Source organism: Ursus maritimus, unplaced genomic scaffold (genome assembly GCF_017311325.1).
Source record: "Ursus maritimus isolate PB19 unplaced genomic scaffold, ASM1731132v1 scaffold_34, whole genome shotgun sequence".
Classification (NCBI taxonomy): Eukaryota; Metazoa; Chordata; class Mammalia; order Carnivora; family Ursidae; genus Ursus; species Ursus maritimus.
This window is the reverse complement of record NW_024426008.1, coordinates 13,772,323-13,798,888: the sequence shown is the minus strand read 5'-3', so window position 1 is coordinate 13,798,888 and position 26,566 is coordinate 13,772,323. Positions and strand designations below refer to the sequence as shown.

General features: G+C 35.9%; 1 long non-coding RNA gene across 1 annotated transcript in view; it reads right to left on the bottom strand.

Annotated features, from left to right (window-relative positions):
- Positions 1-3,543: 3,543 nt before the first annotated feature.
- Positions 3,544-26,566, bottom strand: part of LOC121100119 — a 34,476-nt gene continuing 11,453 nt past the window's right edge. The window contains exons 4-5 of the long non-coding RNA XR_005831840.1: positions 5,280-5,491; positions 3,544-4,114 (exon numbers count right to left, since the gene is read on the bottom strand). This is a non-coding gene — a long non-coding RNA (uncharacterized LOC121100119). The remainder of the gene's footprint in view (positions 4,115-5,279; positions 5,492-26,566) is intronic.

Below are 26,566 nucleotides of genomic sequence, written 5' to 3'. Positions count from 1 at the left end.
CTGGATAATTTAGGCACACAGTATGAAGTTCCTGGGAGGGAGTCATGGCTACCTCTGGTACTTCCTGCCAAAGAGGTAGCTTCACATTTGCAGAAGTCTCAGCACAAATGTAGTCACTGATCTCCTTGTGCCTTGGGATGACAGGCATTCTTGAAGCACTCATCAGGGTCAGAGAGGTGAGATTAGACTGTCATCTAGGTACACCCCGAGAGCTGAGGAGGAGCTCCAAATCTCATGGAGGGGAAGTGGAGAGTGGAAATTTGAATTTGAATTTGAATTTGAGAAGGGAGATTTGGGATATGGGTAGGAAGGAGCAAGGATATTAGATAACTCTAAACAAAACACATGCACATTAACTCAGTAGAAAAAGTGGCAAAATACATCAGGCAATAGAAACAGAAAGTCACTGTATTGTATCCACCAAGAAAACAATTGCCTCAGTCACGAAAACTAATGGGTGGGGGACCTGAGTGGCTCAGTCGATTAAATATCTGCCTTCGGCTCAGGTCGTGATCCCCGGGGTCCTGGGATCAAGCCCTGTGTTGGGCTCCCTGCTCAGCGGGGAGTCTGCTTCTCCTTCTCCCGTTGCCCCGTCTCCCCACTCGTGCTCTCTCTTTCTCTTACTCTGAAATAAATAAATAAAATCTTAAAAAAAAGAAAAGAAAAGTAATTGGTGTAGAAATGTTAGGAACAAGCTATTCACTGGGTCAAAGTATCCCTTTATAGATTACGTATCAATTACAGTGGAAAAGTCTGGCAGATACCACCTTAACCAATATAATCAAAGATAGCAATCTGAACTACAGAAATCATAGTATCATCTACATAATATTTCAGTCAAAAAATGTTTAACTTGGATTTAATCATGAGGAAAGAATCCAAACAAGGGTATTTTTCAACACAAATAGCTGGATGTTTTCGAAAATGCCAATATCATGAAAGACGCAAAAAGGCTGGGAAACCACACTAGATTAAGGAGACTAAAGAGACACGACAAATGAAATATTAACACATGATTCTTGGTTAGGTCTTGAATCAAATAAAACAACAAGAAGTTATAGAAGATACCATTGAGACAATTGGGGAAATTTGGATATGAACTCTGTGGAAGATAATAGAATTGTCAGCACTAAATTTACACAGTGTAATAACTATATTTTGTTTATGGAGGAGAATGTCCTTGTTCCTAGACAATACATGCTGAAATATATCGGTGTGTTTTTAAATGCTAAAAATCCCATGTGTCCTCGTAGTGGCTTACTCTTAGGAAGTGAGATAGATGCTATTCCATCAGAAATAATAAAGGCTTTGATGTTTATTTTCTTGAAAGTTTCAGTCTTTTATGATGTCAAATAACTATTGATATTCCTTTGGTTCCTTGAATTTTTCTTCTTCTTTAGAATGAAAACTGTATAAAGTATGAAAGGTCTGTCACTGTTAAAAAGTGCACTCCTTTCACACCATAGAGAAAATGAAAATTGAAAGAATCTGTTTGTAGCCTCCTCAACAAAAAATCTTATTTCTGTATGCAAAAGGCAGTTTTGGCAATGAAGACACATGGGCATACCATCGAAATGTATTTTTTAAATGCTGAATACCTAGCTTTTTCCCCTCCCCCTTCATCTCCTTTTTTAAACTTTTGATTCTTTCCCTTTCCCCCAAAAATTAAAAATTCTGGGTTTTTTTTTAATCACTTGCTTCTTTAAGCAATAATTGCTGAGCATCATCCTTGTGATTTATAAGAAATGTTTTCTATTTCCATGAGAAAATAAGCAAGAGGAAAAGGGCTTAAATAGATGGAGAGGTTTCGACCATGTTTAAAGAACTAGTTGTCAGGGCACCTGGGTGGCTCAGTCAGGTAAGCATCTGCCTTTGGCTCAGGTCATGATCCCAGGGTCCAGGGATCGAGCCCCGCATCAGGCTCTCTGCTCAATGGGCAGCCTGATGCTCCCTCTCCACCACCTGTGCTCTTTCTTGCATTCTTTCTCTCTCTCTCTCATAAATAAATAAATAAATAAATAAATAAATAAATAAATAAATAAAATCTTAAAAAAAAAAGAAATAGCTGTCAGATTCACTGCAAAATCAGATTCACTGCAAAATTTGAGAAGTCTCTCTTTCTTCTTGAAGATAAATGTTATGACCACCTTGTATAGATAGTCTGGGCATGTATTATGAAGTATGGATCATAGAATTATAACCAAGTAGTTTTGTGCTTTGCTTTGAAAACCTATAACTATATGACAGTTAATAAGTATTTAGATATGACATGTTTCTTAAAGATATAGGGGCGTTTCATTTTTAAGAAATTTAATAAAAATAGGAACTCAAAACTAGAGCTGAACTTCATAAAACACAATGTCCACCCATGCTCACTTCTGATTTTATATTATGTGCCAAATACATAGCCTAATTTACTAATAATACTTACCTTCTAATAGGAAATAACAGAGATGTTTGTTACAAGTCCATATTTATATGATGACCCCATATCCAGAGAAGTACATAATTGCATTAAAGAGCTCAAAATTTTTCCAAGCATTTCCAGTTCTTTTGCCACGATCCAGCTAATTTTCATCCACTGTTTCTTTTACTGATCTACATTTGACTTTTTTCTTCTTCATATAATGAAGAATTCACAGAAATTTATCCAGATAATCACCATTACATCTCATCACTATTAAAAAATTTAAAAAGGGCAGGTCATGTATTTATTAATTCACTCAGTTACTTTTTTTATTGAAGCATGGTCGACATAAAATGTTACATTAGTTACAGGTATATAACATAGTGATTCAATAAATCTATTATGCTATGCTCACCGTAAGTGTGGCTACAACTGTCTCCCTACAAAACTATTATAATACCATTGACTCTATTCCCTATGCTGTACCTTTCATCCCATGACTCATTCATTTCATCACTGGAAGACTTTACGCCCAAACCCCTTCAACTTACTTTGCCCATCCTCCCACCCCCTTTTCCTTTGACAACCATCAGTTCGTTCTCTATATTTATGGGTCTGTTTCTAATTTATGTTTGTTTGTCCATTTGTTTTCTTTTTTAGGTTCCACATATAAGTGAAATCATACGGTATTTGTTTTCCTCTGCCTGACTTATTTCACTTAGCTTAATACCTTCTAGGTCCATCCATGTTGTAACAAATGGTAAGATCCCATTATTTTATGGCTGAGTAATATATATATAACATATATATATTATATATATACACACACATCCTCTTTATTCATTCAATATATATATCTACCACATCCTCTTTATTCATCCATCTATCGATGGACACTTCAGTTGTTTCCATATGTTAGCTATTGTAAATAATGCTGCAATAAACTTAGGGTTCCACATATCTTTTCAAATGAGTCTCTTTGTTTTCTTTGAGTAAATACTCAGTAGTGGAATTACTGGATCATATGGTATTTCTATTTTTAATTTTTTGAGGAAACTCCATACTGTTTTCCACAGTAGCCATACCAATTTACATTCCCACCAACAGTGCACAAATTCACTCAATTCTTTTTTTTGTTGTGGTTTTTTTTAAGTTTTTATTTGAATTCCAGTTAGTTAACATATAGTGTAACAGGAGCAATGTCAACCTCCTCACTGACCTATGTTGCTCCTTTAGGACAACATTTAATATTCACACTTTCAAGGATGGGATTTGGTAGCCAATCCACAAGAAATAGTGTCACTTCCTCCCGTTGGTGTGATAGGGCTCAGATGTCTTGTCATCTGAGCAAGCAATTCTTGATGCCAGCTGCTGGTTGGTAAACCTTTGTGGCTTAAATCAAAAGCAACCTTTTGTTATCTCTCACACTTCTGCAACGTGAGCTGCGCTAAGTTAGACGTTTCTTCTGTCCTACATGGTATCAGCTAGGGGTATAGTCATTATGCTCAGTAGGGCCATGCTGAAGATGGCCCATGTACATGAGTGGCAAGAAGTGCTGGTGACAGACTGGAAGATCATATGCAGCTTTTGACTGAAGTGCCTCTGTTCTCCTCCACTTAGCCTCTCCATGCAGCTTGGCTCACAGCAGAAATTAACAAATCTCTTAAATCCATCCTGGGATGTTACACAACATCATGATGTTCCGTTCTGTCAGTCAAAGCAAGTTACAGGGATAGACCAGATTAAAGGAAATTACAGGAACAAAAAGCATAGTATTTACTGTGTGTATTATAAATATATATATAAAATATATTTATGTTTATACTAAATATATATGTACTGTGTATTATACTACACATACATATATGCATATATATACACACACAATACACAACAATAGCATATAGAAGTCAGGAGGGAGACAAATTTAGAGAGCTACAAATATAGATATGTAATAGAAAATACTAGGCTTTTTGTTTCTGTAATTACTCTATGAATATATATCTATCTGTATCTATCTATATATATATATCTGTATCTATCTATCTATATATATATATCTCACACGTATGGGATATATATACATGCACAACATAATATATACATATTATACACAATGATGGCATATATAAAGTGACGAGGGAGATAAATGTAGTTGAAATGCCTTATGGTCCAGTCATTGTGCCCTAGCTCAAGAAGAAAGACTGAAATCAATGACTTTCCATCTCAAGAAGTTTTTAAAGATCAGTAACTATATCCAAAGTAAATAGAAGGAAAGGAAAAATAAAGAGCAGACAGTAAAGAAGAAGAAAGAAAACATAAGATAGAGATGATCAACAAAATAAAAGTTGGGTCATTGAAAAGAATATAAAATAAATTTCTAAAGAGACATATTGAGAAAAAAGAGAGGAGGCACAAATAACCACGATGTAAAATGAATAAGGTCAAAGCTATAGCTCGTAAAGACATTACAGAGATGATAGGATGACTGTAATAGCTCTACGCCAATATATTTGAAATGTTAAATGGTAAAGTCAGGGGCGCCCGGGTGGCTCAGTTGGTTAAGAGTGAAGACTCTTGGTTATGATCTGAGGGTTGTGAGATAGAGCCCTGCGTTGGGCTCTGCGCTCAGTGGGGAGTCTGCTTCCCCTCCACCCCTCTCACTCTTCCTTTGTCCCCAAACCCCTTCAAGGCAAGTGCTGGCTCTTTCAGAAAAGAAAATTTAAATACTAAAGTCAAATTTCTAGAAAAACACAACATATCAAAACCGATCCCCCCAAAGTAGAAAATCTGAATACTCCTATGTCTATTAAAGTTCTGTTTATTTTATTTAATCCCCATCCCACATTGATGAAGTGGTTACAATACTCACCATTTTGTGGGTGAAGAAACTGAAGTTTAAAGAGCTTAAGCCACTTATCCAAAATCACACAGTGAGTTACAAAGCTGGGCCTCGTCCCCTAGCTTCTGTGACTGCAGATATCCTGTATTCTTACCACATTTCCGTACTATTCTAGAAAATCTGACTTCACAGCATTTTGAAGTGTGTTGAGCAGGGCATCCACCAGTATTGAAACAGGAAACCTGAAATTAAATAGGTTATCTTCATGGCTTTGAAAATTAGATCAACGATTTGAGTTTTAATTTTCTTATGTACAGAAATTTTGATGATATATACGTCGTAAGGCTGTAGGATTGAATGAAAAAATGGATAAATGTCTAGCATATAATTTTCCATAATATGTGATTTCTTTTCATAACCTAATTAAAAGAAATACTAACAAAAACATTAGCATACTGAATTAACATCTACATCTCACATGATTCAATGTGTTAATACTAAATATGGTTGTGGAGTTTGTATGTGTGTGTATATGTCATAATTCAGAGAAAACAAGTAAAATTTATTCCAGGAATGCAAAAATATAAGACTGGTTTAATATTAGAAAACTAATCAGTATATTTCACTACATTAACAGCAAAAAGGGGAAAAACATATTTTCACCATATTAACAAAATAAACAGAAAAGTATGCTCAAAGATTTTATAAATATTAATATCACTTCATAGAAAAAACCCTTAGAAAACTAGTAAAGGAAGGAGACTTGCTTAATCTGATAGAGTATTAAAAAATAAAAAGAAAGAAAGAAGCACAGCAAACATTTGATGGTGAAATGGTGAAAGCTTCCTCTCTCAGACTAGGCATAACATAAAGATGACCACTATCATCACTCTATTTAACATTGTACTGAAGGTCCTAGACAACAAAACAAGGCAAATACATACATATATATATATATATATATATATATATATATACACATATATATACATAAATGGTAAAGAGATTGGAAATGAAGATTTGTAGTATTTGCAAATGGTTTCAGGGTTTATGTAGAATATTGTAAGGAATGTACAGAAAGAATTATTAGAATTACTGCAAGAGGGGTATCTGGGTGGCTCAGTGTCTGCCTTTGGCTCAGGTCATGATCCCAGGGTCCTGGGATAGAGCCCCGGTCACAGTCACATTGGGCTCCCTGTTCAGCGAGGAGTCTACTTCTCCCTCTCTCTCTGCCCCTCCCCCTGCTCACGCTGTCTCTCCCTCTCTCATGTGCTCTCTCTCTCTCTCAAATAAATAAATAAAATCTTAAAAAAAAAAAAAGAATTACTGCAAGAGTTTTGCAAGGCTCCAGCATGCAAGGCCAATATTAAAAATCAGTTGTATTCCTACCTATCAACCAAAACATTAGAAAATTAAATTTTATGATTATACTGTTTACGAAAGCATAAGAAATATTCATTATCTGAGAATAAATCTAGCAAACATGTTAATACCTCTAACAAAACTATAAAACATTATTTAAAAAGGTTAAAGAAGAACAGAACAAATGGAAAAATATGTCATGTTCATGGATTGCAAAACAGTATTATAAAGATATCAGTTCTCACCGAATTGATCTATAAGTTCAATTCAATCACAATCAAAATCCCAGCAGGGATTGTGTGTGTGTGTGTGTGTGTGTGTGTGTGTGTAGAAATTGACAAATGAATCCTAAAATTTGTATGTGAATGCAAAAAGCCAAGAATAGATAAGTCAAATTAAAAAAGAAAAAGGAGGTAAGCATTGCTTCACCAGACATGAAGACGTATTTTTAAAGCAACATTAATTAAGACTGTGGGATTTGTGCAAGGATAGCTAAATCAACATCATAATAGAAAACAGAATTCAGAAACAGGCCCACACCTACAGGGACACTTGAATTATGATAAAGTTGGCACTGGAGAACAGTAGAGAAGGATAATATTTTTGACAATGGTCCTGGGTCAGTAAGATCTACATATGAGGGTGGAAAAAAGAAACTTGATCCCTACTTCACACCATACATAAAAATAAATGCCAGATGAATTATAGAATTAAAAGTAAAAAGTAGGCAATAAAGCACATAAAATATATTAAGATAGCTTAATGATCTTGGGGTAAGCAATGATTCTTCTAAAATGACACAAAAATTACTATATCTAAAATAATGTTGAAAAATTGGAACATATTAAGATTATGAACTGCTTAGTACACGTCACAAAACAGTGAATAGGCAGGCCAGATGGTGGGAAAAGATATATACAGCACATATAATCAAGAAAATGCTTGTATCCAAAAAATATAAAGAACTACAAGTCCTTCAGTAAAAGACAAACAACCAGATAGAAAAAATAAGCAAAAGACTTGAAGAGGCACTCCATGAAAGAAGATATAAACATGTCCTATAAACATTTGCAAGAGTGCTTAACTTTTGTAGTCATTACAGAAATACAATATAAAGTCACAAAAAGATGATAGTACCTACCCAGCGGAATATCTAAAGATAAGAAGACTGACAATGCCAAGTGTTGTTGAAAAAGAGAAGCACTGGGGACTATTATAAAAGGCTGGTAGAGGATAAATTGGCAAAACCACTTGGAAAATTGTTTGGTGTTATATGCTAAGGTTAGATGTAAGCATATCTCATGACCCAGCAATTCCACTCCTAAATATATGCCCATAAAAACGCATGTATATTCCAACAACATACATGTACAGGAGCTTCATAGCTGCATAATTTGTAATAGTTCCAGATGGGAAGCAAACCTAATGCCCATCAACAAGAGAAATGCCATATAAATTTCAGAATAGTCATTTTAATGGAATGCTATACAGGAAAGGAAATGAACAAGTTAACACACCAAAACATGGCAAGTATTGTGCGAAACAAACGATAGGGGTAGTGTGAAGATTAAATGAGATTATTCTGATGAAGTACCTGTTATTTACACTCTTAAGTGTCTCAACTTTCCAACTGCACTTCACTGTACAAGTGTATCTTGGTTACATTTCTTTACATCTTTAGTAAATTGTCCCTCTTTGGTGCTGTCTTGTGTCATTACTTTGCACCTATCTGATGCCCCTTCTGATCTGCAGGCCTTAAGAAAGGTGGTCTCAGAAAGGGACCAGGAACCCTATGAACCCTGACTATGCAGCAGTTCTGAGGTCGGATCTATGGGCCAGGATCAATCAAAGGGCAGTTTCTTGGGAACTACAGACTTATCAGTAAAATAATGATTCATCCCGTTGAACAGCCAAAAGGTATAGAGTATAGAGCAGGGGTGCCAGAGGGAAGCTTGAGTGTGGCACATTCCGTGCCCACATGACATGCTTCCTATCCCAGGGTCCCAAAAAAGGAAGCACAGGAAAACTCGTGGAAACATACAGACAGCTGGAAAAGGAGAGACACACACACAAAAGGTTCATATGTGAGGTTTCAACGGCTTCCTTTAAATGTGATTCAGACAGCACATGAGACTCTAAGCGTTCTTTAATCCACATCTGGGGAAGTAAGATTTGTGCACAAGTGACTCAACACTGCTCAGCTTAAAAAAATTAAATAATAATCGAGAGTTTCGAAGTTCAGGCTAATATGCCTTAGAGTCAGTTGCATGTTCCAAACTCGGCATTTTGTCAGTTGAGCGTTTTGCAAGCTGGTGATGTGGCTAGGTTAACTACTCTTTCTAAGGTCAAGTTTTGTCATCTCTAGAATTAGTATAATAATATCTACCAAACAGGTATTATAAAAATTAAAAGAGATAATACATGTAAAGGACATATCACAGTGTTTGATAAAAATAATAATTACTGAATAATGGCAGTTATTATCCAAAAGGCAAATGTACTCATACACACCTACACACACATACGTAGCCCAAAGTCACAGGAGGGAAGTTAGTACTTGGTCATAAGAGAAATATAAGCAGAGGTTTAGATTTATCATCTAACCAGGGCTGGGGGCTGCTCATCAAAAACGAGATTGTTGTATGGAAGAGCATGGTTGTCCTGTGTGCCACATGCTCCATGGCAGTGCATGATGTCCGAGATCACAGTGCTCTCCAGATGGGCTGTGTCAATCCACAATGCCACCAGCAAAGCCTAAGTGGACAAGTTTCACAAAAACCACACTTATATAAGGTATTATCTTTGGGGGGGGGGGTTGGGCTAATTTTTGGTCTTTTAGGAGATGTTTGATTACTTTTCATGATTTTTAGGAGATTTTAACAATAAGCATTACAGAGCTGTTTGTCTGAACCAGTTTCATCACTGGCATAAATTGATGAGACTCATTAAACAGAGGGAGTGAGACAACATAAGAAAGATATTTTTGTTCTCCAAAGTAGTATATAGTTAATCCAAAAGCTCATGCAGTTCCCGAGCTCTTTCACAAAGCACTTGCAATTATCCACAAAATGTGCTTCCCAAGAGATTTTGAAAACTCAAAATTGGGGGTTATTGTCACACTTCCCAGGGTTTTCAGGCTTTCACTGGTTTTTAAATTAATGGAAAAAGTGTGACAAAACAAACAGAATTTTTCCTTATGAGAACCTGTTTGAAAGCCTATTGTGCTTTCTGACAGTAAACACCAGGTAGGAAATTCAAGGGTTTTTTGAAGTCAGCACACACCATATCTTCTTTACTCTTAAGGAGTAATTTGTTAAGAAGTTTCTTTATTTGTAGTAATGAAATATGTCTAATCATCTCAAAAGCAGAGTAATCATTGCAAGTGACAATTATCTGACAAAAAGGATGAGGCCTTGAGAGAGAAAAAAGCTGAGTTTAAATAGCTGGTCATAGACTATTTTGTGAAGTAACAATATATATTGAAATATACGTGTGTGTGCATACATGTGCCCATATGTGAACACACATATGTATGTGTGCTGTTGCTACTGTCTGCCATCATCACTGACCACGATATCTGTGATTATGGTTTCGATATCACAGACATGTATAATCATACTGTGGCAGTATTTGTCATTCCTTCCATTGTGTGGAAGGGCTATAACAAGGACCCCCTATGTAGCTAATAACTTCCGAGTATCTTAAGAAACCCGTCACAACACTGAATTGTTCTTTTCTGTTTAAAACGAGAGGAGAAAGAAGAGTCCACGAAGCATATCATCATGCCCTCTACAATTTACTGAAACAGTTCAATCCAGTTGTCACCTGAATAATGTATGACCCTGTCTACCACTCTTGAAATAAGTCCATTTTGTGTATGGTTATTTCTATTCTGTGGTAACTTACCTATCATTCTTGAGAAAGTAACACTGAGGAGAAGTTTGGTTTTTAAGTAGGTCACATCCCTTGTACTTCAAGTATGGTGTTGAAGATGTAGTTTACTACATCAAACAGAATCCTCCTTAAGAATTGAGCTTCTTATCAGTAACTTACTTATTTTCATCTCATGAAATTGGTTATACTGTAAATAAGTGATCTTTTTGCCTTGGCTAACGACCAAATGTGTGGTCCACCTCTGACAAACTATACTGAACCATACTTCATAGTTACTGTGAACCAACCTTACATATGACTTCACCTTATTTTCCTTTCTTTACTCTATTTCCTTTAAAAAAAATCATATTGAAAAAAATTTAAGCTTTCTTAAATCCTTGACAATGCAGAGTAGGAATAAATGTAGTAGAACCAGTGAAGACATTATTAATATATTTCATTTGTGCATCCATATTGATCGAACATCCACCCTTCCCAAAGAACTTTAAGAAATGCCAAGATGAATTAAATGCAACTTATGCCGCCGTTTTGTAAGAGACACATTTATAGCAATGTAGAATAAAAATATTAATGTGTAATAATAATAGTTATGTTCCGAGAATAAACGAGATAATGTACTTAGCATAGAATCTAGCATAAATGTTTGGTATATTTTAGCTAAATTCAATAGAAATTATATTAGAACTAGAATTTTATGGATAAGAATAATATGGGTATTTTGACATGGAAAGAAAAAATATCCAGTACTCCAAGAAATACAGAAAAAAAGGAACAAGGGCAGGAAATCATTGTACATGTACAGGGAAGGTATGTGTAGAAGAGTTTGACTAGGTCTTTTGACACCCAAAGAAATTCAATTGGAAATAGGTTTGGAATGGTCTGTCTTGATGAAGAGGCTTACATGACTGATAATATGTTTGGGTTTCATTCAAGAACAGGGGAAACATTTTGAGGTTTTAAATGAGGACATACATATTATAATCAAAGTAACTGGAGGACAAATTAACTAAAAAAAATGGAAGTAAGTAAAAGCAGTGACAAATGAGATGGCTAGTACCATGGTCCAGGTGAGATGTAGTGATTTCTAAAATAGGGCAATTGCAGAAGGAATATAAGGGAAGGAACAGCTGCAAGTAGTCATAGACTCTAGATGTCTCAGAACTTGGCAACCTTTGGTTGGGGTATACAAAAAAAAGGAAGAGGTCAGGTCTGTGGCTTTGAAGGTGGTTGATAATCAGCATTCAATGTCATTTAAAGACAGCAAGTTGGGACACTTGGGTGGCACAGTCGGTTGAGTGTTAGACTCTTGATTTCAGCTCAGGTCATGATCTCAGGGTCATGAGATTGAACTCCACATTGGACTCCAAGCTGAGTGTGGAGCCTCCTTGAGATTCTCTCTCTCCGTCTCCATCTGCCCCTCCCCCTGTGTGCTCTCTCTCTCACACTCAAAAAAAAAAAAAGAGAGAGAGAGAGAGAGAGCAAGTTAAGGAAAAAGGAAAGAGATGGTGACTTAATTCAGATTGGATGAATGGAGTTTGAGATACTAGTGGATATGAGAACTGAGGTGCCAACCACATCAGAAATGGAAGCACTCAGAGAAGGGATAAAAGTGGAGATAAAGAATAGGATTTCACTTCTGTGTGGAATCTGAAAAACAAAACAAATGAACAAACAAAAAACAGACTATTAAATACAGAGAACAAACTGGTGGTTGCTAGAGCAGAGATGGGTGGGAGGAGGAGTGAAATAGATACAGAGTATTAAGAGATACAAACTTCCGGTTACAAAACAAGTAAGTCACAGAGATGTCAATAATATTGTGATAATGTATGGTGACAAATGGTGACTACATTTATCATGGTGAACAACGAGTAATGTCTAGAATTGTTGAATCAGTATGTTGTATACCTGCAACTAACATAAAAACAGAGGGAGGAAGGGAAGGATGAAGGAAGGAAGGAAGGGAAGGAACGAACGAACGAACGAAGAATGCATGAACTAGAAGTCATTTGCATTGTCACATCATTAGATTAGATGAGATTTATCATGGAGAAAATAATGAGAGAACAGAAGAGAGGTAAGGATTGACCCTTGAAGAACATTTATATTTGTGGCTGAGGGGCAGTAAAGCACCAAAAAGGAATAGTTAATGAAGTGGGAAGAAAACCAAAAGAATTTGGTACCATCTAAAAGATGAGAGAGCCCCATTCAAATGATGAGGTTTTCCTTTCTCTTTGACTATTTTTATTTTAATTAGAACTTGTTGTAATTGGGGTAAACTTTTTTTTAATGAAATAATGCCTTTGGACTGTTTCTCGAATATATTATAATTATTATGTTCTGAGATAGTTTTGTCTTTTCAGCATAGGAAGTTCAACAGAAAATGTCTGACTCTATACGGTATGCTGAGTTTCAGTAGTCATAAATAGTACTGCAATGATGAACTAAAAGTTTTCAAGAGAAACTGAATTAAATCCTGACCTATGTAGTGTAGATTTCAAAAAAACAATACAACACTTCCAGATAATACATTACTCTCCCTTCACTAATCCATTCTCTATATCATTTATGACAAATAAGTATCTTTTACTTGCTATCTGACTATTTTTACTTCTGTCTGTACATTTTGGCTTCAGACTTTCTTCACCTTTGAAAATCTATATCAGTTGGCATTAGGGGAATCATTTTTTATTAACATCTTCCTTCTAACAGCTTATTTTTTTTTACATTTAATTTCCAGCATGCAGTTAAAAGAAAATTGAAAGGAGCATTGGTAGTAAATGATTGGTTATTACAGTGACCTAAAAGCTTCAGAATACACGAGCCAATGGAAAGCAATAAATTCATATAAATATTAAAACTCTGATTTCACTATCTATCTACCTCCCCCAACCAAGTCCCCCACAGTCATTTTTGTTACTCTTTGTGGTACACTTGGCTCACGGAGTTCTCTCAAGCCCCCTCTCCCCACACACTCTCTTGCATTATCTCTAACTCCACTTTAAGATCACACCTTTCTCTTGCCACTCTGTTGATGCCCTCCGTTAAGTCGGAGCCTCTTGTCCAATGAACCTCAAGTTGTCAAGACAAGGGTATATTCCTTTCAATCATCGATGCATCAAAACAAAATTATGTTCCACAGAAATGAGGAGAATGCCTATAGGGCTCATACATGGTCCATAATGCTGGGTTTGAGAATAGACACCTCTCTCTCTTGAGGTGCTTATTCCAAAATGTTTCTCTTCCTTCTAATGCAAATTAAGTCATCCAAATGTATGTTTGTGATAACACCCTGTTCAGCTATTTATTGGACTTATTAGTCTCTGAATTCTAATTTAGACTGAGCTTGCCCTCTTTATATAGATGGAGATACAAATATATTTAGATACAGATGATACATACATATATTATAGATATAGATACTATAGGGGTGCCTGGGTGGCTCAGTCGTTAAGCATCTGCCTTCGGCTCAGGACGTGATCCCAGCATTCTGGGATCAAGCCCCACGTCAGGCTCCTCCACTGGGAACCTGCTTCCTCCTCTCCCATTCCCCCTGCTTGTGTTCCCTCTCTCTCTGGCTGTCTCTCTCTCTGTCAAATAAATAAATAAAATCTTTAAAAAAAAAGATACTATAGATACAGATTCAATGAAACTAGAAGTAAGTGAAACAAAATGCCCATAGTTACTTTGAAACCAATTTCCTTTACCTTAACAGAGGTCCTATTAGGAGTGAATAGAATGAAATTATCGATTTCACTTCCATATCGTATCAGTAATCTTTTTCTGCTTAAAAAACATCCCAGAACATAATGGCTTGAAACAATAATTTATTTAGCTCACAATTCTGCAAGTTGGCAAGTTGGGCTGAGCTTAGCTGGGTGGTTCTGCTGGTCTCAGCCAAAATGGCTCATCTCTACTCCAGCAGGCCAGCCAGCCCAGACTGGCTCCCATAGTGATCACAGGGGTCTAAGGAAGAAAGCTGAAGCTTGCCAGACCTCAAATGGCCTGAGCTCAAAACCGGTACATTGTCACTTTGCCAAATGTTTTAGCCAAAGCGAGTGACAAGGCCAGTCCAGATTCAAAGGATGGGGAAATAGACTCCACATTCTGATGGGAGGAAATGAAAAGTTGCATTGTAAAGGTTTGGGGTGTGGAATTAGTGAGGATTCTGGCCATGTTTTCAATCTACTACAAAGATTATAAGAGATTCTGAAAGTTGACAAATGAAAACTCTATTAAGTCAAGCGACAGAACAGATAAACTCACATGACAGTGCTCTCCCCAGGATGTCTTTGCTACCTAATGAGAGGCGAGGATTCCTGGAAGACATTTAAGGATTGAATGCAGTGACTGACAAAAAGAAGGCATTAAAAACTGTTTGTCGAATGAATAAATGATTTGGAAGAATGAACTTTCATTGCACCTAAGCAATGATAAATGAACAGCATATTCTAAAAAAAAAAAAAAAAAAAAAATTGTTATACCCTCCAGATGCCTAGCGTTTTTTTGAACAAAGAGAAATAAATTATTTGAGGTTACAAGAGCTTGGGAATATATATAATTTTTCAAAAGGCAAATAATAGAATAGGTAATGCATCTTGTATTTGCTAGAGAGGAATGAACTTAGAGTAGCCTCAGAGCCTCGAGTATATTCCTATCAAAAGATAAATCGTAGGTAATTCTCAGAAAATGGTGGTCAGAATGCAATCACATTGCTTCCTTTCTCAGCAAACTTATAGCTAAAATGACTCAAGCAGTAATAGGCATGTAGGGAAATAGTAAGGAGGTGGGAGAAACGTGGCCTACTTCTAAAGCCTGAAGGAGACTCTACAAACTTCTGAGGATGCAGTTTCAGTATTACCCAGAAAAGACATGTAGGCGGTTCTTGCATTCCACCAGACAATACAAGCCAGACTGAGAGGAGGTCAGCCTCTCTAGCAAAGCATGGGGCAGAAAGCTTCAATCCTGAAACTCTTTCAAGGTCACAACAGATTGGTAAGAGGATCCACTCAGTTCATGAAAAAAGTATCCCTGTCATCTTGTTCCTTGGTCCTAGAAAAAGGCTACTGAAAAAATGCCCACCAGCTGATGCGGAAATGAACTACTTCATTTGTCTCCACTGCCTGCCGGTATAGCACTTCCCAAGATGCTCAGCCCCAACGGGCACAGGTTGACAAAGAGAAACAAAACACAGATTATTTAATGAGCTTTGGTTATTTCAAGAAGGGAAGGCAAGCTAGCAACCAGAACAGAAGCTCCTATTAAGGAAGATTGAGTGGAATCTAAAGAAACTACCTTAATGGAAGGAAGGAAAGGAAAGGGAAGGGAAGGGAAGGGAAGGGAAGGGAAGGGAAGGAAAGGAAAGGAAAGGAAAGGAAAGGAAAGGAAAGGAAAGGAAAGGAAGAGGAAAGGAAAGGAAGAGGAAAGTCAATAAAACAAACAAAATTTTGGAAATAAAATAGACATGATTTCCATTTTTAAACCCTCTGTGAAGGAATCAAATAATAGAACAAACCACCAATTAAATGACACCAAACGCCAGATGAAGGAGCTGTTGTACATGTAAACACACATATGCCCACACATGCATTCTATTATATATTTGATTATGTATATTTAATTATGTATTTGATTATTTATATATATACAGTGAAAATCATGAATGAAACTAAAAGTTAATGGAAGATAAATCTAGATATAATACACATAATAGAAGTTCCAGAAAGAGGAGGGGAAAAAAAGCAAGAATCACAGAGCTATTGGAAGAAGCTAAGCTAAATACTTAAGACTCATATATCAAAAATCATATTAAACCTAGCCCTCTTGATGAAAGCTTTAACTCCAAGGATAAAGGAAAATATTACATGATTCTTTTAGAGAGAGAGTTGGTTATTTAGAAAGTAAAGAAAATCAGGCAGGCTTCAAATTTCTCATTTACTACAGAAAAATAAGATAAGACAATGGAATGACATTTTAAACATTTTATAAATCATATAAACAAGAAAAAAGAGACAGTTTCAGATACCCAGGGACTCTGAAAGCATATAATCTAGAAGTACCTCCTGAGGAAAATACTGACAAATCTAGTAAAAAAAGAAAAGAAAAGAAATCAGATCAAATATCAATATGCATCCAAATTGGAATAATTGATGTTGCATACATTCTACTCTCTTGGGTAATTTTCGTGTCACCCAGGAGCTCCCGGTGGGGTACCTGAACTAAACTTAAGCCAGTTGTGTCTCACATTCTTCTTATTACAGTGATTGGTTCAAAGATGGGAACTTGTCCAAGTCAAAATTATTGAAATACAATGAGACTCTCACATTGTCCCTCTGGACTTGACTCTTAACAGTAACAGCATCTGGAGTAATGCAGCCAGTTTATAGTCAGAAAGGCAAGATATGAATAAAATGATAACATTTTACTGAAGGACAGAAAAGAAGACTTAAATTTTGGAGCAACATACCATGTTCCCATGTTCACAGGAAAACTCAATATCATAAAGATATCAATTCCCCCTAAAGTAATTTATAAATGTAGCTCAAATGTTAAACCAAATTTGTATGGAACTTAAGATTTCTTATTGAACTCAGCAAGATGTCTCTTATGAAACTTAACAAGATAATTCTGAAACTCATCTGTACAAAAAACACATGCAAGAATGCCAATTAAAAAAAAAAAAAAGAACAACGAGAGGCTTATGCCCTTCCAGAGAGCAAATATATCTTAAAGTTACAGTAATTAAAATAGAGGGAATTGACAGAAAAATTTCAATGAAACAGAAGAAAATAAAAAAACAGGCCCATTTATGTAATATGAATTATAGTAAATATTGTCTATCAATTCACTAGAGAAAGGACTGGATTTGTTTTGTTGATTTTTGTTTCAGGTTTTGGGTTGGGGGGTACAGGGCTAGTATATATGAAGAAGGATTTATACTATTTGGGAACTGTTTGAAGTATTTTTCATGTAATAACTGAAGTCATCCATCCCACAATCTTACAAGGTAGGTAAAAATGTTATCCACATTTTGTGAGGCCCAGAGAGTCGAGTAATACAGAACTACAACCAAACAGCAAAGCTGGAAAATGGTCCCAAGCCTTCTGATTGCATTACACCAAGAAGTTAAAGATAAGTTAGATTCCTACCTATAGCATAGCAAAAAAGAGAGTTCAGATCCTTCAATAAACCTAAGGCCAAACTATAAAATATTTAAGTAAAATAGGGCAGAATATTCTTATAATCATGGGGGTGGTGTTGAGGAAAAACTTCATTAAAAAAACATGAAACCCAAAGGGCATCTCAGTCAGTTAAGTGTCTGACCTTTGATTTCAGCTCAGGTCATGATCTCGGGGTCATGAGATTGAGCCCTGTGTTGGGCTCTGCACTCAGTAGGAGTCTGCTTGGGATTCTCTCTCTCCTCTACCTCTGCCCCTTCTCTCTCTCTCTCTCTCCCCCCCCCTCTCTCTCTCTCTCTCAATCTCTCTAAAATAAATAAAATCTTTAAAAGAAAACAAACACAAAACCCAGAAGCTGAAAGGAAAATATTTTTTAAGTCATTACATAAAAATAAAATCTCTTAGAAGAAAAAAAAGACACCATAAATAGTTTGGAAGATAAGCTGCAGACAGAAATATTTGCAACGTACACATTTACAACAAAGGATTACTATCCATACCATATAAAATAGTCCCTACAAATCAGCAAGAGAATAATAAAGATAATACATAGAACAATTCCTAAGGGCCCATCAACATAAGGAAAAATCGTCAACCTCAGTGGTGATCAGGGAAATGCAAATTAAAACAACATGGATACAAAGTGCTGAAGGGGAGAATGACTCTGGGTTGGTGAGGGTAAGGGAAAATGAATGCTTTGTATACCATTGTGATGATCGAAATTGAAAAAGGACATTTTGGGGGTTGGCCATAACCCCCAAAATGTTAAATGTTAAACCTTAAACCCGGCAGTTATATTTGCTATGGGGAAGAAAAGAGCAATTTGTAGAATATTTTACGTGTGTGTGTGTGTGTATAGTATGTATATATTTATATAAGTGTATGTGCCTGTGTACATATGTATATGTATATATACACAGAGAGACACATTTATGTATACATAAATGCAAAAGAAAACTAAACTTATGAGTATGAACATAAAAAACCTAAAAAAAACTAAACTTATGAGTATGAACATAAAAAACCCGGCAGTTATATTTGCTATGGGGAAGAAAAGAGCAATTTGTAGAATATTTTACGTGTGTGTGTGTGTGTATAGTATGTATATATTTATATAAGTGTATGTGCCTGTGTACATATGTATATGTATATATACACAGAGAGACACATTTATGTATACATAAATGCAAAAGAAAACTAAACTTATGAGTATGAACATAAAATGAAATATTTTCTAATAAATGCAGTAATATTTTAGCAGTGGCCCTTGCTAGGGAAGAATGAGGACTGTAGAAGAAGGGAAAAGGGATTGTCATATTTACACCACACACTTTGTATTATTTGAATTTTTCATAATGCATATGTGTTTACGTATCACTTGTGTTATTTAATGTTTTAAAGAATAAATCTTGGTTATTTAAGAAAATGTCAAAATGAGGTTCTCCTATTTGCAAATATAACTGTATTTCACAGTTTTGCCATTTGCTCTGTCAGGTTTTTTTTTTCCCCTGAAACTATTTAAATAATGCAGGCAGAGAGTGCGTTTAACTTTTTGGCCATATTTACAGTGGTCCACTTGGGTAGTATACTGTGGAGTAAGGTCAGATGTAGCCCAAGTTGTGAATAGTCAAAGGTTTTCTTCACATCTTTTCAAGCCCTCTATATAATTCTGGTATCTCTAGTGCTGTCCCTTCAGTTGCCAAGGCCTAGCTGTGGGTGCCAAGCCAGCTCCTAGCAACACCAAGGCCCGTGGATAGTGCCAGAGACCACTTTTTTCTCTCTCTCGGGGAAGACCATTAGCTGGCATGCACCTTCTGCCCTCTGCCTTCCCCCTTGTTCTTGATGTAATGCAGGAGGTGGAGAAAATATCTTGAGATCTTCAGGGAAAAGTAAAAGGACAAAAGCCATGTCCTACAAATGTCGAGGAACATCTAGATAGATAGAAGCCACCAGCGACCCTGATGGAATCGCGAACCCATCACACCGACCCACGTACCCATGGCTTCTTATAATGTAAAACAAAAACAAAAACAGAAACAAAACTCCCTGTTTAATCCACCCAAATGACACTGGTCTTTTTTTGTGATTCACAAACTCCACCCTTACCAATATAGAGCTCCAGGTGGAAATTCAGGGAAACATCCTTCAGTAAGTGACGGGGTAAGTAAAGTGTGGTACATCCAGATAGTGAAATAGTATTCACTGCTTAAAAAAAAAAAAAGTAATGAAGCCATGAAAAGACATGGAGGAAACTTAAATGCTCAGTGAAAGAAACCAATCTGAAAAGGCTACACACTGTATGATTTCAACTCTAGACATTCTGGAGAAGACAGAACTATGGAGACAGTAAAAAGATCACTGATTGCCAGGGATTTAGAGTGGGGAGAGGTAGGTGACCCACAGGGGATTTTTAGGGCAGTGAAAACGACTCTTTCAGGACCCACAGAGTATACGAAAAGTGAACCCTAATGCAAAGGATGGACTTCAGTTAATAATAATGTATTAATATTGGTTCATTAATTGTAAAAAAAAAAAAAAAAACCTACCATACTAATGCAAGATGTTATTAAAAGGAGAAGCTGTTCTGGAAGTGGAGTGTGGGGGCATATGGGAGTTCTTCTTTCTGCTCAATTTTTCTGTAAATCTAAAACTGCTATAAAAATTAAGGTATTAAATATAATATTTTAAATGTGGTTTACAAAATCATCTTATCAGTAAATTCTAGTTTTGTACTGAGTTTGCTTAACTTTCTGGTTCTGGAGTATTTCCTTTCATTTGTAAAATTCTTCCTAATTTTCCACATAAATTTTAAAGCAAAACGTTCAGGCTTATGTATGTTTTAGAATATTTTATAGAAGCATTGCTAGTTAAGTAAATACTGGACTTTTAACCATTTCTATTGTCTTCATAACAGAATTTATTCAAGGTTTGTTCTCTCTTGAAATGTATTGGTGACTGAAATGTCAGATTTTACTCAAATCTCTATTCTTTGAATTTTTAAGTGAATGAAAAAACTACCTGTAAACATAGTAATGACTTCACAATATCTGCCTTTAAAAAATAGTTCCTTTTTTCCTTCCTTGAGTTTTATCTCAGTCGTTTGTATCTATATCATCCACATTTTCCTAATAAATCCAGTGTGTTTGCCCACCCGTCACAGTCCACAGGATCAAAACCTGCTTGCCTTTTCCTTAGACTTTCTAACGTTCCCATAGAGCTAATGTAGGGAGCTCTTACTGCCCTGAATAAGTAGCCTCACGAGGTAAAAAGACTGACGTGTAACCAAGTTGTTAAGGACCTAGTCTTTCAATATTTAAACGGAATAAACATAGAATAAGGCAGAAAACAAACAAACAAAATAATTGACTCTACAGACAGGTAACCTATGAGAAATATAAGACATACTGTAATAAATTACTCTTGATTGAAGGCAACCGTGAGAAATTAATAGCTTATCGGTATTTTCCTGACAGATCCTCACTGATAAAGGCTCTACTTCAATTAAAAAATTAAATTAAATAATAACTATTAAGACAGGCAAATATGGTTGGTTTTGTATACTTAATTTTGAGCTCAGTGGGCTTGAAGGTAAAATATTGATTTGGCTCCCTAAGCTTGCAGGCCCCTTTTATTACCATCACTTCTGTGTGGTCAGGTTTTCGGGCTCCTTTCAGCCAGTAGATTTAAGGTGGTTGTGAAACCACGCGTGACTCCAGCGCGTGCCCTCTGCTGGACACCATTTTTCCTTCTCCAAATCTGTTAGGACAGGAAATGAACGCAAGGCAGCCCTCAGAGTGGGGCAGAAAACAGACATGCCTGTTTGTTGCCTTAACCCCCTCCGCTTACCTATTTCGTTTATATTCAGCCCCTATCTCCAGAAGCAAAGAGAGCAAATACAAGACCTAAGCAAGACGCCACAATTGTTTATCAACTTAACTTGAGTTGAAATACGTGACGTATACTAACTAGCCTTCTCTGGGGACACACTCGCACATGTGTTAAAACATGACATGACCAAATTATTTTCAAAGCCATATTTTTCTGCTTTGAGTACATAACTCTTTGAGACCTGTAACCAGCAAAAGTTAATTTTTTTAGAAACACTGTTTGTTCCCATTTCTCCTATACTTTGTAACAAATCTGTCCAATGGGGGAAAAATGATCAACTTGAATGTATTGTACCTCTTGTCAATTCACTGGCATTTGGAAGGAATTTTTTTCTCCCCCTTTTTTTTTAAGAGAATAGTTGTCTTATAGCACTAATTTTATTAAGCTTAAGTAATTTCCAAATGAACAGTATTAACTTTACCAATTTTTTTTAAACTCATAAAACAACTTAGTTCATGGCTATGTGTTTACTTTGCAGTAAAGAAAAAGTCCTTTCTGAAACTTTTATCTGGAGACTGAATTTTGCCCCCTATTATTGTTTACATATATATTTGCGTGTTGTAGATAAGCAGGAAAACCTATCCCTTTTTTTCCCATGTAGATTGTAGTGCTTAAAGATGGGGACTGATAGATTAGGGGTTCCATGGTAAGAATAACCTTGGGACTGAATTGCCAAAAATACAAACAAATAAACAAACCCTCAGGCACTACTCAGGAAACCAGTCAACTCTTCAAACTAATTGACTGCCCTTAGCACAAACCAGTAAATGGATGGAAACACTGCTTTCGCCCTCTTTTTTTTTTTTTTTATTATTCCTTCTTCCTTTTCTGCTCTCCATTTTATGCCCCAGCCCAGTGTTTCCTCATTCATCACAGAATGACTAATCTGAAACATGTCCCACTAAATATACAATAAACATTAGTTACCACTCTATTATAAAGACATCATATGCCTTTCCCATTCCTCTCAAGGCTTTTGAAATCCCTGAACGCTCATCCTTCTCTCATATTGTACTGCCGCCTCCAAGCTCATGGTCATGTTTTTCTCTCTCCCTTTTCTAAGTCCTGGCTGTTGAGTTGAACAGAATTTATGTTCAAAGAAAACATAAAATTCTTTCTCCAGATTTTCATACCAGCTGACTGAGATTGTAAGTGTCCCACTAGAGAGGTCTGATATACTTACTTGCTTAGAGTTTTTAAAAAGCATGCTGATTTCATCCCTTTCCTCCCAGTGTCCTCCAGAGAGGAGGATGGAGTCTTCGAAATTGGTTTGGATTGATAAAGTACTTTGCCCTTATTTAAAGAGCTCATCTTGCATCAACCTCTCTTTTCATTCACTAAACAGATTCCGCAGCCCTCCTCATCTGAGAGAATTGGGCTTCCCTTGTCTGCTTTGATCCAGAAAATCATGCTTTCATTAACACAAACATCTCCTGATCTCTGCCAATGCATTTTTGATTTTCAAATTACGTATGTGCATCATTTATCAAAATGCCGTCAGGCCCCAGGTCTGCCAAGCATTCAGACTGGGCAATCCCATGGCATGTATGTGAATTCATTCTAAGGGAGGTTGCATGGTGATTATAATCTTGGTCCCTAAAGTAGCTGCAGTTGGCCGTATTCTTTACTTTAAGGAAAGAAATGTGGTAGAAAGTACCGAGGATGAAATCTCAGAACATCTTAAGCAAAATGCAGATTCCCATCTATTTTCCATTTTCCCAGTAGAAAAGATGAAAACATTCTGTATTGAGAAATGATCTGACTTTGGTGAATGAGTTGAGAAGAGAGTAGTGTTTTTAGTGATTTGTGAACGTGCAGCAATATGCTAGTAACAATTTTGATATTTGACAACTGAAAACACACAGGAAGTTCTTTAATCTTAATGGAAAATCCCTGGGTCATTTGGTCCATAATGCATACCTTTCAACATTTTTTTTTCCAAATTCAAATTCTCGAAATTGTCTTTACCTCTGTTTTCTTGTCCATTTCAATCTTCACCGAAAGAAAGAAAGATAAATACCACCATAAAAAGTAGCATTTTGACCACCATTTAGACCATTAGGCTCTATAATTACAAACTGTGTCCAGAATTTCAATAAAAAATTCTGGTAAATAAATAAAAACTAAGAGATGGCCATGATATTGAAATTGTCAGCATGGATTTTAAAATAATAATGTATTCATACGTTCAACAAAATAAATGAAGTAGGTGAAGGGATTAAGAGCACACTTAACCACGATGAGCACTGAGTAATGCATAGAACTCTTGAATCACTGTGTTGTACACCTGAAACTAATATAACACTGTATGTTAACTATGCAGAAATTAAAATTTAAAAAAATAGATGACAAGATGGAACATTTTGCCAGATAACAGGAACCTATAAAAAAAAGAACCAAATAGAAATTCTAGGACTGCAAAATATAGTAATTGAAACAAAGAGCAAATAGATAGGTTTAACAACAAACTAGAAAATACAGCTGAGGAAAGCATTAGTGCACCAGAAGTTAGATAAATATAAAATACTTTGATGGAAGCCTGGAGAGCAAAAAGGATAGAAACTACATAGTAAGAGGGACATATGGGGCAAAGTGAAAACATTCATGTACATACAGACATATAAACTGTACATAAAACATACATGTAATACCATCTTCCTCCAGAAAGAGAAGACAGAGGGAATGGGGCAAGGGCAGTATTTAAGAGTAAATGTCAAGAACTTTCCAATTGATGAGAGATACCAAGCCATCGATTCAAATGGTATTTCAAACTGCAGAGAGGGCAACTGAAAAGAAAACCACATCTATACACATCACAGTAAAACAACTGAAGAGAAAAATCCCAAAAGGACCAAAAAGGAAGATACATTATTTTCAAAGGAACAGCCACAACATTTGAGAACTGACTCTTGAACAGAAAAGATGTAACACAGAAGACAATGGAACGACATGAGGAGGGTGTGAAAAAAAGAAGAAAAAAATCTGGCAACCAGTAAAAACATTTTTCAGACATGAAGCAACATAGACATTTCTGGATAACCAAAGACTAAGCGTATTCAGCCGCAGCCGCCGACATGAAAGGGAATGCTAAAAGTAGTTCTTCAAGCAGAAGGAAAATGATCCCAAAGAGAAACACAAAAATGCAGGAAAAAATTATATGACTAAATTTGGGGCAAATCTGAAGGGATGCCAATGATATGAAATCATAATAACAATATTAGTAATATTTTACAGGGTTTAAAATGTAGGTAGTACCTAAATACATGACAGTAATAATACTAATGGCATTCAGAGGGTTGGGGAAGGCTCACAGAGTTCAGTGTTCTAAGGTCTTAGCACTGACTGGAATGTGATAAGAGTACTAATTTATATTTGCTCTAATAATCCAAGGACACACGTTGAATCTCTAGGAGAATTACCAAAAGAATAATAAAGGATGTGTAACCAGCATGCCAATAGAAGAAAAAAAAAATTGGAATAATGCAAAATCGATTAATTCAAAGTAAGAAAGGAGGCAAAAAAGCAGAGTCATAGAGCAATTGGGAAAAATCAAATTGAAAACAACTAATAATGTGGGAAATTATAAATTAGTTTATGTTCTGTGCATGTGCTCATTATATAGAAGTAGCTGGGAAGCGTGATGGGCAGCAATGTCGGATTGACCTGAATTGAAAAATGTGCTGTTGCTAACTCATTAAACAGATTTTCCACAAGCAAGGAATAAAATTATAAATAGTTGATGATTCTTGCATGATTATGATGTGCTAAGCATTATGTTAGTATATCTCATTTTATCCTTTTGAGTTTATTAGTCCCATTTTACATATTTTTAAAGTGCATTTTAGGCAGGTTAACTACCAGCTCACATTGAAAATAGAGGATCTGGAACAGAAAACATTTTTTGTTTGTTTCTTGTTCTTGTTTTGTTTCATTTTACTCCAGATCTGATATACTTAGTCATCCTGAAACATATCAATTGTCTTAAAAAGAAAAATTAATATCCCATGCATTTTTTTAATGTGCCCATAAGGAGACGTGGAGACATCTTAGCAAAGTGTGGATCAAGTTTTCAAAAAGAAAACAGAAATTATTACTTACTAATTTCAACAATTAGTCCAAATTGTTGATTACTGAACAAACTTATAGTAAGTATGTGCTAAGTATCAGGCATCATTCTAGGCCTTGATGATATAATATAAAACAACAGAGATGTGGTCCTTGCCTCATGGGGCAAATAATAATATTAATTATAAGTTAATTTACTTCCTCCATTAGATAATAGCAAAAGTAGACCAAAAAATAAATAAGCATAAATTATGATCTGTGCTATAAAGACCACAAAGAGATTCTCTGAAAAAGAATTATAAATGAGTGCTCTTTCAGGCGGTATGATGAGGGACGATTTTCTCTGAAAACATAACCTTTAAGCCAGCAGAGCTTTATAATTAGGGTAACTATATCATGTATTGCTCAGGCTGGAACACTTTTGAGAATGAAAGGGGGCACTTCTAACAATTATTCTGGGTGTCAGTGCAAACCAGAATAGGTTTTTGCCCTCCTTCTAAGCCACGGTAACAGTATGGCTTATTCCTAAATGTAATGGAAAGACACTAAAATGTTTTAGCAAGGGGTTATTTATTGTATGACTTACGTTTTTTAAAGTTCTCTCTAGCTGCCAATTGGAAAATATACAGGTTAAGGGGCAAAAGTAGAGGCAGAGAGAGAAATTCTGAGAACATGGTACCCATATGGGTAGGCGAGGGACAGTAGCTTGAATTGAGAGGCAGGAATATAGAGAAAAGTAGCCAATTCAAGATAAATTTTCCAGTGTATCAGCAGCTAAGATGAAGTTATATGAAATCTTCCACTTGCATTCTAATTCATATTGTAATAAACGCAAGAAATTATCTTAAAGTGTGTCCGGTGATCTGGAAAGGTGCTTTTCAGGAGCACTAACAGAGATACAACAGAGAAATTGCTCACCTGGAGCAAAAA